This window comes from Sinohyriopsis cumingii, unplaced genomic scaffold, assembly GCF_028554795.1.
Source record: "Sinohyriopsis cumingii isolate HCF-2022 unplaced genomic scaffold, ASM2855479v2 utg002431l, whole genome shotgun sequence".
In the NCBI taxonomy this organism is placed as follows: Eukaryota; Metazoa; Mollusca; class Bivalvia; order Unionida; family Unionidae; genus Sinohyriopsis; species Sinohyriopsis cumingii.
This window is the reverse complement of record NW_028316207.1, coordinates 150,158-164,778: the sequence shown is the minus strand read 5'-3', so window position 1 is coordinate 164,778 and position 14,621 is coordinate 150,158. Positions and strand designations below refer to the sequence as shown.

Here is a 14,621-nt window from a genome sequence, read left to right as displayed (position 1 = left end):
ACCACACCCTTTTTTCAGCCTTAGCTTCTCTTCCAAGATGGTAATACTTACCACATATAATCACTTATAAGTCAAACTGCAAACAACAAAGATCCTGATCTGCCATAGCATAATGCACCTGTAGATCAGGGTCTATGTTGCTTGTTGTACTGATTACTCCTAATAACCTACACTGACCCAAATCTTTAACAGCAGATCTGGGTCTGTGTAGTTTGCAGTTTGACTTGACTTATAAGTGAATATTTACCAATAACAAAAATGGTAACAAATGTCCCATCACCTTATATAATCCTCTCTACAAATGCATCAGTCAATTAAACAAAGTAAATTGATAACTCTGACCTCCCTCTGCTTGGCTGTATCAACAAATCAAACTGCTTTTAATAACATCAATATATGTTTAAGACATACCATTTTCTCCCTAGACATGTCAATATGATTATGTTGTAGGGTATAACACCATTTTTCAGCACAAGATAGGCTATACATGGCAGCCAGTATAAATGGTGGAGGAAGTACCAACGAAAACTCCAGAAAGAACCACCAACCGACGAGAAGACCACTTGACCACCTGGGGTGCCACGTTATTTATTGCATTGTAAGTAATAACTAAACAATGTCAATAGGAAGGAATGTAGCTGGTTACAATAACAATCATCACACACCAATAGATCAGAGATTAATGAAATATATATAGTGAAACTCTTCAAAACTGAAACCTAAGTATACTGGAGAAAGAAAAAAGTCCACTGATCAAAAATATTTTTAAAGTCCTGAAATTTTTGTCATCATTTTTTTCCACAGCAAACGAGAACGCCTCATTTCCAAACATCAAAACATATTTTGATCCCAAAAATAAATTTTAGACTAAAAAACAACCCATAAAGCCAAAACCCAATTTAAACTTGGAAATTTATTTTGATTGAAGCCCTAATGCATGCTGGAACAGAATAATTACAGCTAGCAAGTTCTATGCTAAAATCCTAACACATAAATTGAACAGAATAATTATGGTTAGCAAGTTCTATGCTAAAGCCATAACACATACTGGAACAGAATAATTACAGCTAGCAAGTACTATGCTAAAATCCTAACACTTAAACTGAACAAAATAATTATGGTTAGCAAGTTCTATGCTAAAGCCATAACACATACTGGAACAGAATAATTACAGCTAACAAGTACTATGCTAAAATCCTAACACATAAATTGAACAAAATAATTATGGTTAGCAAGTTCTATGCTAAAGTCCTAACACATACTGGAACAGAATAATTACAGCTAGCAAGTTCTATGCTAAAGTCCTAACACATACTGGAACAGAATAATTACAGCTAGCAAGTACTATGCTAAAGTCCTAACACATACTGGAACAGAATAATTACAGCTAGCAAGTTCTATGCTAAAGTCCTAACACATACTGGAACAGAATAATTACAGCTAGCAAGTACTATGCTAAAATCCTAACACTTAAACTGAACAAAATAATTATGGGTAGCAAGTTCTATACTAAAGCCATAACACATACTGGAACAGAATAATTACAGCTAACAAGTACTATGCTATGCTTAACTGTGAGACAAAGATCCAGAAACTATCCCAAAGACCATGAAGGTAAAATAATACTTGAAAATCGCCCATACCAGTTAGGGCTGACAACAGATTAATCTGAAGTCTTTGCACCATCAAAAACAACCAGCTTTTAAGGTGAATTATTAAAACTAAATGCATGTTGGTAAGCCATTTATGAAAGATTATGTCTGTCTGCTTATTATCTACTTGTGATAGATTCTATTCATTTGTATAAATGATCAACAGAACATTTTTTTCTGTTGTTTCTTTAGTCACATATTGGGGCTTTATTAACCAGGAATGTGACCTCACATTTGATACTTTATTGATGGAGACAGACAAAACATTATTCTAAAATCCAGACTTACTCAACTGATTTTCAATAGAGAAAAATCATTACATACATGTATTTAACTAGTCATGACTGTCATTTATCTTGACTCTAATGTCATTATGTCAAAACAACTAAGTGTTGTAGGATTGAACTATCCTGGCAAGGAAAAATTGGTCTGTTCAAAGAGTATGTATCTACTAAAACCTACACTGAAGAAATTAAAGGAACAATATAGCATAGGAATATCTACTGTTTCAGATATTTTTAAGTAAAAATAGAATTCTGCAAAAATGACAATGAAAACAACAAAGTCGTAAAATCTGACAAACTGAATGATTCTGAATGGCAAAAGTTTAGTCAAGCTAGGACACTATAACGTACAGCTAGGACACTATAACGTACAGCTAGGACACTATAATATACAGCTAGGACACTATAACGTACAGCTAGGACACTACAACATACAGCTAGGACACTAGTACAGCTAGGACACTACAACGTACAGCTAGGACACTATAACGTACAGCTAGGACACTATAACGCACAGCTAGGACAGTATAACGCACAGCTAGGACACTATAACATACAGCTAGGACACTATAATGTACAGCTAGGACACTAGTACAGCTAGGACACTAGTACAGCTAGGAGGCTAGGACACTATAACGCACAGCTAGGACACTATAACGTACAGCTAGGACACTACAACATACAGCTAGAACACTAGTACAGCTAGGACACTATAACGTACAGCTAGGACACTATAACGCACAGCTAGGACACTATAACGTACAGCTAGGACACTATAACGTACAGCTAGGACACTAGTACAGCTAGGACACTAGTACAGCTAGGACACTATAACGTACAGCTAGGACACTATAACGCACAGCTAGGACACTATAACGTACAGCTAGGACACTAGTACAGCTAGGACACTATAACGTACAGCTAGGACACTAGTACAGCTAGGACACTATAACGTACAGCTAGGACACTATAATGCACAGCTAGGACACTATAACATACAGCTAGGACACTATAACATACAGCTAGGACACTATAACGCACAGCTAGGACACTATAACGTACAGCTAGGACACCAGTACAGCTAGGACACTATAACATACAGCTAGGACACTAGTACAGCTAGGACACTATAACGTACAGCTAGGACACTATAACGCACAGCTAGGACACTATAACGTACAGCTAGGACACTAAAACATACAGCTAGGACACTATAACATACAGCTAGGACACTATAACGCACAGCTAGGACACTATAACGTACAGCTAGGACACTAGTACAGCTAGGACACTATAACGTACAGCCAGGACACTATAACGTACACCTAGGACACTATAATGTACAGCTAGGACACTATAACGTACAGCTAGGACACTATAACATACAGCTAGGACACTAGTACAGCTAGGATGCTACAACATACAGCTAGGACACTATAACATACAGCTAGGACACTATAACGTACAGCTAGGACACTATAACATACAGCTAGGACACTAGTACAGCTAGGACACTATAACGTACAGCTAGGACACTAGTACAGCTAGGACACTATAACGTACAGCTAGGTCACTATAACGTACAGCTAGGACACTATAACGTACAGCTAGGACACTATAACGTACAGCTAGGACACTATAACATACAGCTAGGATGCTACAACATACAGCTAGGACACTATAACATATAGCTAGGACACTATAACGTACAGCTAGGACACTATAACGCACAATCTCTCTTCACATATAAGCATATAAGCACTTAGAAAAAGACATTTTCTCCACATCTGTGGGTTTATATATATATATATATATATATATATATATATATATATATATATATATATATATATATATATATATATATATATATATAATAGGGATCCTTACATCCCCCACCCCATGTTCAAATTGTCATTTTAACACACTTCACTGACAGCCATGAATCTGCTGTTTGTAATTTATATTCACTAAAAAAGGTTTTGACCTATCATGGGTCTCATACGTGGTAGAAACAAACCATAACTTTATCCCTATGGTTAGCAACTGATTTCCACACATTTTCTTTTGTTAAATAAAACATATTTTATACAGCACTTTTGTCACCAATCATACCACTGCCACATCTGCATTATTGTATTGATTTCCCATCAACAAAAATGTGTAAACTAAACTTCGTCACCTTTGGCCAACAACAACAAAAATGTGTAAACTAAACTTTTGTCACCTTTGGCCAACAACAACAAAAATGTGTAAACTAAACTTTTGTCACCTTTTGAATTGGGTTTAATCAACAACACCTGTAATCCTTTGATGCCTGTCAGACAATGAAGCAATCTGTAAACTAGGCAAAGTGTACTTTGAATTTTAATCCATTAAGTTATTTATTTGACAGTTAATGGGTAAACAAATCAAATACAACTTGATATAATGAGGTATGGGATATCGTATGATCCGAGTCCAGTTGTCCTTTGTATCTGCTGGTCTGCTGGTCAAGACCTTTCACTGTCCAGTCATGTCCAGCAAATAAATAAATACGTACATACATACATACATACATGCATACTTTTCATAAACATGCACACATATGTAGATGTTTATGTTTACATATATGTTTTTCCATGATTGTATGTTTTTATAGTGATTTTTAAGCAAAGCAAAAATCTTTATAGCAATAAACACTGTATATGGTAAGTAAACAAATATAACAAACCAAGATAATATCTCACTACTTACATTTCAGATTTATTTAATTGGTTATTTTAATCAAAAACCGTTCCATAAAACACCTAAGTTGATTAACCAAGCTAATAACTAGGTCTGGAGTTATAAAACTTAAAAGAAACTCTTTCCTTCCTTAGCTTTAATAGTATGTAACTATAATATGTCCTTTATTATTATTATTATTATTAGTAGTAGTAGTAGTAGTATTATTAGTATTATTATTATTATTAGTAGTAGTAGTAGTAGTAGTATTATTAGTAGTATTATTATTATTAGTATTAGTATTATTATTATTATTAGTATTAGTATTATTATTATTAGTAGTATTATTAGTATTATTATTAGTAGTAGTATTAGTATTATTATTATTAGTATTAGTATTATTATTAGTATTATTATTATTATTATTGTTGTTATACATATCACATGACAATTAAATTACAAAACTAAAACTATGCTCATAAAACCACAAACTGAAAAATTAGAAAGTAATTATAGAAATAAATTATCCCCTAAGATAAAAATATGCAAGTATACAAAACTTTCTCAAATTATTGTAACATCAGTCTTGTTAATGAAATATAAAATGTACTATATTATAATATATACTCAAAACCTTAAAATTTTATAAATTTTAACATCATACTGTCCACTCTTACAACACTATCATTCCTACAGCATAAATTTCAAAATATTGTTTTTTGAGAACTTGGTCAACACCAGCTCAAAAATTGAAAACTGATGACTACAACATATAGGTTTTTGCAAATAAGACAGTCGCACCTGTATACATTGGTATGTAGAATTTCAATGCAAAATATATTTAGCTATTGTTCCATGTGAGGGTGAGTGATATGCGATCCCCACCTATTATGGTGCTTTGGTTATCATAATCTAGGAGATGATCAACCACAGTGTTACTGCTCAGATCAAGCAAACAATAAAATAAAATAAGAAATTAATGGATAAAATAACAGAAATCGGAGCAAAGATATAGACCAGAACAACACAAGTCCCCATATGTAAATTATTACAGTTTAATCAATTATATCAAGAAAATGAAATTGAACATGACATATAAATGGTACAATTTCTCTTAGAAACAGAATTACAAAATTTAGCCGAAATGCAATTTGCTGTTCTATTATACAGATAAAACATATTTCATTATAGAACTGAGTGAATGATCAAACACAAATTGCTACCATGTCAACATAACCTGGTTGCTTCCAGTCCTTTCCAAATCATTTTTGGTGACAGGTCAGATTTGCCATATTTCTCATACTGCTGGCATGTCAGCATAACCTGGTTACTTCCAGTCCTTTCCAAATCATTTTTGGTGACAGGTCAGATTTGCCATATTTCTCATATTGCTGGCATGTCAGCATAACATGTTTGCTTCTGGTCCTTTCCAAATAACATTTGGTGACAGGTCAGCATTGCCATGTTTCTTTTCTCTCTCTGTCTCTCTCTCTCTCTCCAACCTCTTTGGGTCATCAACCATAACTTTGGTTGTAGTCTGTACTCCTTCCCACTGTGTAGCACAGGTATGGAGCTATTTTTCCTTTCTGTTTGCCCTTTCAAGACTCACTCTTTCTGTGCAATTAAATCTTTCCATGGATTCTGAGTCTCTCAAATTCTTTAAGACCCCTGCCCCTTGGAATATTTTAACAATACTTGTTATTTCATGAGCTAAATTCTGGGTTCCTACAGAAATTTAGACTGATTTATTAAGGAAGATTACTTAAAACCTTCAATTTTGTCTGAGAACACACATACCCTAGTTTGGCTAAGACATCAGGATTAACTTCATCTAACCACCAAAATGTTAACACTCCCACCAAAGCCAGAATAATTCTCTCTATTCCACATATATTAATAACTATTTCTTGACTAAAGCGCTCTCCGTTACAGATCACTGCCATCTCACTTCTGTCTGTGCTGGTTCGAGTCTCGGATTCAGCCAAAGTGGGTATGTGAGAAAGCTTGCCAGTAGCTTCTCATGGGTCAGTGGTTCTTTCCGGGGTTTTCCCGGGTTCTTCCTCCACCATTAATACTGGCCGCCATGTATAGCCTATAGTGTGCTGAAAAATGGCGTTAAACTGCACAACAACAACAACAACTATTTCTTGAAAATTTCATTTGTTCTACAAATGTTTCAAATTGCCTCTGGATTGTCTCTTCTTTTTGTGTTCCTCTAACTGATCCTATGTTACCATCTCTGCTGGACCGTTTGTTATCCTAGCGATTCCTCGTTTAGTCTTTCCATGGTAATTTTTTAAAGTAAAAAATGAACATGCTAGCAGATTTTATAATGTTATTATAATGCCTGCAAACAGTCATTAATGTGTCATTTGGAAAGAATATATTTCAATGGGTCATTTGGAAAAAATACATTTCAATGGGTCTTTTGTAAAGAATACATTTCAATGGGTCATTTGGGAAAGAATACATTTCAATGGGTCATATGGAAAGAATACATTTTAATGGGTCATTTGGAAAGAATTAATTTAAATGGGTCATTTGGAAAGAATATATTTCAATGGGTCATTTGGGAAAGAATACATTTCAATGGGTCATATGGAATGAATACATTACAATGGGTCATTTGGAAAAAATACATTTCAATGGGTCATTTGGAAAGAATACATTTCAATGGGTCATTTGGAAAGAATTCATTTCAATGGGTCATTTGGAAAGAATATATTTCAATGGGTCATTTGGAAAAGAATACATTTCAATGGGTCATATGGAATGAATACTATTCAAATGGTTATTAAGAAAGAATACAGTTCAATGGGTCATTAAGAAAGAATACATTATGGTTAAAAACCATTCCCAAATAGCAACTTCATTCAAGTTAAGATCATTTCCCTACTTGCAACATCAATCAAGTTGGGATCATTTCCCTACTTACAACATCATTCAAGTTTAGACCATTTCCCTACTTGCAACATCAATCAAGTTGGGATCATTTTCCTACTTACAACATCATTCAAGTTTAGACCATTTCCCTACTTGCAACATCAATCAAGTTGGGATCATTTCCCTACTTACAACACCATTCAAGTTGAGATCATTTCTTTATTAGCATCATTATTCAAGCTGAGGTCATTTCATACTTGCAACAACATTCAAGTTTAGACCATTTCCCTACTTGCAACATCAATTAAGTTGGGATCATTTCCTTACTTACAACACCATTCAAGTAGAGATCATTTTCCTATTAGCATCATCATTCAAGCTGAGGTCATTTCCTACTTCCAACATTATTCAAGCTAAGATCATTTCCCTATTCACAACATCATTCAAGTTTAGATCATTTCCCTATTCACAACATCATTCAAGTTTAGATCATTTCCCTACTTGCAAAATCATTCAAGCTAAGATTATTTCCCTATTCACGACATCAATCAAGTTTCGATCATTTCCCTATTCACAAAATCATTCAAGTTTAGATCATTTCCCTATTCACAACATCAATCAAGCTAAGAACATTTCCCTATTCACAACATCATTCAAGCTAAGATCATTTCCCTATTCACGACATCAATCAAGCTAAGATTATTTCCCTGTTCACAACATCATTCAAGTTTAGATCATTTCCTACTTGCAACATCATTCAAGCTAAGAACATTTCCCTATTCACAACATCAATCAAGCTAAGATCATTTCCCTATTCACAACATTATTCAAGTTAAGATCATTTCCCTATTCACAACATCATTCAAGCTAAGATCATTTCCCTATTCACAACATCAATCAAGCTAAGATCATTTCCCTGTTCACAACATCATTCAAGCTAAGAACATTTCCCTATTCACAACATCATTCAAGCTAAGAACATTTCCCTATTCACAACATCAATCAAGCTAAGATCATTTCCCTATTCACAACATCAATCAAGCTAAGATCATTTCCCTGTTCACAACATCATTCAAGTTTAGATCATTTCCTACTTGCAACATCATTCAAGCTAAGAACATTTCCCTATTCACAACATCAATCAAGCTAAGATCATTTCCCTATTCACAACATTATTCAAGTTAAGATCATTTCCCTATTCACAACATCATTCAAGCTAAGATCATTTCCCTATTCACAACATCAATCAAGCTAAGATCATTTCCCTGTTCACAACATCATTCAAGTTTAGATCATTTCCTACTTGCAACATCATTCAAGCTAAGAACATTTCCCTATTCACAACATCAATCAAGCTAAGATCATTTCCCTATTCACAACATCATTTAAGCTAAGATCATTTCCCTATTCACAACATTATTCAAGTTAAGATCATTCCCCTACTTGCAAAATCATTCAAGCTAAGATCATTTCCCTGTTCACAACATCATTCAAGTTTAGATCATTTCCTACTTGCAACATCATTCAAGCTAAGATCATTTCCCTATTCACAACATCAATCAAGCTAAGATCATTTCCCTATTCACAACATCAATCAAGCTAAGAACATTTCCCTATTCACAACATCAATCAAGCTAAGATCATTTCCCTATTCACAACATTATTCAAGCTAAGATCATTTCCCTATTCACAACATCAATCAAGCTAAGAACATTTCCCTATTCACAACATCAATCAAGCTAAGATCATTTCCCTATTCACAACATTATTCAAGTTAAGATCATTTCCCTATTCACAACATCAATCAAGCTAAGAACATTTCCCTATTCACAACATCAATCAAGCTAAGAACATTTCCCTATTCACAACATCAATCAAGCTAAGATCATTTCCCTATTCACAACATCAATCAAGCTAAGATCATTTCCCTATTCACAACATCAATCAAGCTAAGAACATTTCCCTATTCACAACATCAATCAAGCTAAGATCATTTCCCTATTCACAACATTATTCAAGTTAAGATCATTTCCCTATTCACAACATCATTCAAGCTAAGATCATTTCCCTATTCACAACATCAATCAAGCTAAGAACATTTCCCTATTCACGACATCAATCAAGCTAAGATCATTTCCCTATTCACAACATCATTCAAGTTTAGATCATTTCCCTATTCACAACATCATTCAAGCTAAGATCATTTCCCTATTCACAACATCAATCAAGCTAAGATCATTTCCCTGTTCACAACATCATTCAAGTTTAGATCATTTCCTACTTGCAACATCATTCAAGCTAAGAACATTTCCCTATTCACAACATCAATCAAGCTAAGATCATTTCCCTATTCACAACATTATTCAAGCTAAGAACATTTCCCTATTCACAACATTATTCAAGCTAAGAACATTTCCCTATTCACAACATTATTCAAGCTAAGAACATTTCCCTATTCACAACATTATTCAAGTTAAGATCATTTCCCTATTCACAACATTATTCAAGCTAAGATCATTTCCCTATTCACAACATCATTCAAGCTAAGAACATTTCCCTATTCACAACATTATTCAAGCTAAGAACATTTCCCTATTCACAACATTATTCAAGCTAAGAACATTTCCCTATTCACAACATTATTCAAGCTAAGAACATTTCCCTATTCACAACATTATTCAAGTTAAGATCATTTCCCTATTCACAACATTATTCAAGCTAAGATCATTTCCCTATTCACAACATCATTCAAGCTAAGATTATTTCCCTATTCACAACATTATTCAAGCTAAGAACATTTCCCTATTCACAACATTATTCAAGTTAAGATCATTTCCCTATTCACAACATCATTCAAGCTAAGATTATTTCCCTATTCACAACATTATTCAAGCTAAGAACATTTCCCTATTCACAACATTATTCAAGCTAAGATCATTTCCCTATTCACAACATCATTCAAGCTAAGATCATTTCCCTATTCACAACATTATTCAAGCTAAGATCATTCCCCTTATCACAACTTCATTACGGTTAAGTCATTAACCCTTTATCACTATGTCTACTGCTCATCCTAGGTTTTGTTTGTATTTTATGTTTAAGTGTATTACAGTGAACTTTTGAACCTCTTCAGTAACGAATATTTTGTCTTTAAGCTCAATTATGCTAAGAATTTAAGTGAATGTTGCCACTGATGGAATTCCTGCATAACATTTAATCTTTTCATCTCTCTTAAGATTACCTACATACCATGTTGACTTGTTTTATAACTGACACCTCATTTGGAGGTGGTCTGCTTTCAGAGATTACTTGCAAATTATGGCCCAAGATGAGTGTTGGACTGGTTCTCTGACTTGGGCTTGCCATTGATAAAATGGTCAGAGATAACTTCCAGGTCTTCATTTGGTTGCCAGTTTGTCCCATCCATTTTCTTTAGCTCTGTACACATTTTTTCTCCATATATCTCTTGCATTTTTACTAACAAGTTCAGTTGGAAAATGGATTAAGTTCAAATGGTGAGTCATATATGCATCTAGCAGTGCCAAAATTGCATTGAAGTCACAATGTTTTTTTATCATGATTTCTTTAAATGATAAAAGACTATTTCCATAGTTTTTTATGCAACAAAAACATACTGACATGTGAAAATCAAGGTCAGCAACAGCAAAAAACAGTTGACATTAACATCAATAAGTAACAACAGTAACTGACCAAAAGCAACAAAGAAAGGTATTCTTAGTACATGTATACCTAGCAGATAGATCTAAAACACGCTGTGTACGTACCCACTTAGTCCAACTTCGAACAACATAAACCCTTATTTAGAAGTCCATTTGCGAACAACACAAACCCTGCACTGCCTTCGTATAATGCACCAGCAGATCAGGGTCTGCATTGCTTATTCTACTGATGACTTGTAACAAAATGCACAGACCCAGATCTGCTGTGAAATTATGGACCAGCAATCCGATATGATAATCATGTGTTCGAAAGGGTGGATTACAGAATGATGGTTGCTATAGAAACTGTGATGCCACCTTTCCATTTTGTGCATGCCTGATAAATTTACACTTTAATTATAACACAGGTGATCTACTATATATTAACTACGACAAAGTAAAAAAGCTTTTATTAACTATAACAAGTCAAAAAGCTTTTATTAACTATGACAAGTCAAATGCTTTTGTTAACTATGACAAGTCAAAAATCTTTCATTAACTATACCAAGTCAAAAGTTTTATTAACTATGACAAGTCAAAAAGCTTTTACTAACTATGACAAGCCAAAAAGCCTTTATTAACTATGTTAAGTCAAAAAGCTTTTATTAACTACAAAAATTCAAAAATATTTATTTCAATGCAACATTCCTCATTACAAAAATAAAACATCAGCTTCCAGTAGCTATTTAACTGAGCAAAAATCAGATATTTAAAATGAACAGTTAGGTACCTAGCTATGGTTAAGCAAGCACTTAAATGCCTATTTGATGCAAACTGATGTAACCTAGCAACCTTAATAAATGCCTATTTGACGCAAACTGATGTAACCTAGCAACCTTACTAAATGCCGATTTGATGCAAACTGATGTAACCTAGCAACCTTACTAAATGCCGATTTGATGCAAACTGATGTAACCTAGCAACCTTACTAAATGCCTATTTGATGCAAACTGATGTAACCTAACAACCTTACAAACTAAAGCATACATACATATAAGCATGAATACATATATACATGAGGTCGAGGATTCAAACCCCAACCAAGCCATACCATAGACTTATAAAATGATATTAACAGCTGCCTCACTATACACTCAGCAGTAAGAGGTTAGTATTAGGACTGGTCAGCCTGGTGTCAGGATAATATGACTGGGTGGGACATGCTGCCAGATATCTGCAGCATGATGCCCCAGTGCTAGACATCACTATAAACTTGCACTGCAGACATCGTAGCGATATGACTGAAATTGTTTTAAAGCTACGTAAAAAATCCAAATCACACAAACACACATATATATATACATGCAATAGTTTCAATACATCTTGTAGAATCCATTTTACTCTGACTAATATACTTAAATGTCTATACACACACACACACACACACACACACACACACATGCTGCAAATTCACTGTAAATAATGACTGCAATAATACTGACTACTTATCATTTTCATATTTACTGCATACAAATATGTGACCTTTCTAAAACCATCACAGGAATGCGCCACTTACCACATGCTGTTAATTTAAAGCATGTTTTTCATTTACAGTGTACTTCCATACTAATTACTAGTCATTAACCACTGTTAAGTCTGTCAGCTGCTGATAAACTAACGCACAGAATAAGGAAATCTGAGCATGTAAGACACATTGTGTGGTAACTGTTTCCTGTGCAGTAACTGGTGCAGTCCTTCAAAAAGAAAAGAAACATGCAAAGGGATCAAAAGAGTAGTAATATAAACTTACTGATTTGAATGTTCAAGGACAATTGCCGAACTGGATTAACTATAACTTTTACAAAATAATTTAAAATCTTCTTTTTTGAATTTTTACTCTAACTGTGCTCTGACCCAAAATGCCAGACTTAAAAAAAAAAAGCAAAAGAAGGATTGGCCCTAGAGCCATGCCATTTTAAGAAAAATGATTTTTGTTCATGACACGATAACAGACATAGATTGGCTTGCGGTCTTCACTTTTTTATATCTTTCTTTTATACTAACAGTTTACAACAGTACAAGGCATATAACAAAATGACTAAACAACATCCCTAGTCACCACAAAAACTTTGAAACAAGACCTGCCTAAATTTAAATTATTTTTTAACCAATTTACAAAAAACAAATAAAAAATAAAACACAGTCCATGTATGCTGAATCCAATTGGTTGGAACTTAGCATCTGATAGAAAGTTCCTATTTAAACTGGTACTTACTTGTGAAAATGACTGAAATAGATTTTATACTAGACTGGTTTTTTTTTAATTACCAAAACCTTGCTGTTAAATTGATACTATATTCTGCTAATATAATGGCAAGAAAATGAAGAAAAACCCAAATTACACAATAAGTACCACATTCCCTCCCTACAAAATATGAAACTAGTGCTTTCTGGCTGAAAATTTCCCATGGCAATTATACAGAAAATATGAAGCCCAAGTGACCTGAGATCATTCACCTGAATGACATTCACCTAACAGCCAAATCTGGGTCAAAAGGATTCTTTCTATAGAATTTCTTCCAATGTTGTTACTGCAGATGTTATGAAAGCAATTGCTTTAAGGTTTCAATGCTTTTGTACATGTATCTGAATCCTTATTTGATGGCACATCAGCACCATTTGCCCAATACTGAAAGCCTTCATGACAGAATGCTATCTGTCAAAGATGGTCAAACCCACCAATGCCACTCACTTTTGTAACTGGGATTACATGAATACGCTAGTGCCAAAAAGTGAGGGTACATGGACATAATAGAGAATATAGCGATTTGAGAATAAAATCTTTTCTCTTTCTTTTCAGTCCCTTTTTTTCTTAATCTGGACGTTGTGTTTGAAGGCAGTGTTTTGGTATAAGCGACAATGAGTTGTACTAAATCAGTGCCCTATGCTACTGATGGGGAAGTGTGTAATGACAATTACATCACTATCATGAGGAATTGATCCGTGTTGACATATTCATGGCTCCAGCTGGTTATAAATGTAATTCTAGCTATAAAACTTTAGTTCATTCATGTTTACTCATGGTGACGACATACAAGTTGAGGGAGGCAACTCAAACTTTATTGATGTACACAACTTTTTGAGTACTATCTGATGTCCAGTAATATTATGCAGAACAAAAGAGATTATAATTCTCATGTTATGCATCAATACAAGTTGCAATGCCACCAACCACCACCATAATGTTATATGGTGCATTCAAACCATGGTATCTCTCTTAATACAGTGTGACCCTGCTATAACACGGTATTTGGGAACCATAGAACCCAACAGTGTTATAGACCGAACCATGTTATAAGCAACCAGGTCCATTAGCTGAAGAAAGTGATGCATGTACCCCAACAAATTTGCAAGGGGGGTGGGGGGTAATAATAAAT

The 14,621-nt window shown here is 34.1% G+C and overlaps 1 protein-coding gene across 2 annotated transcripts in view; it reads right to left on the bottom strand.

The window, feature by feature from the left end:
• LOC149770740 (ras-related protein RabC-like) overlaps nucleotides 1-14,621 on the bottom strand; it is a 98,519-nt gene that overhangs the window by 25,031 nt on the left and 58,867 nt on the right. The window lies entirely within an intron of this gene.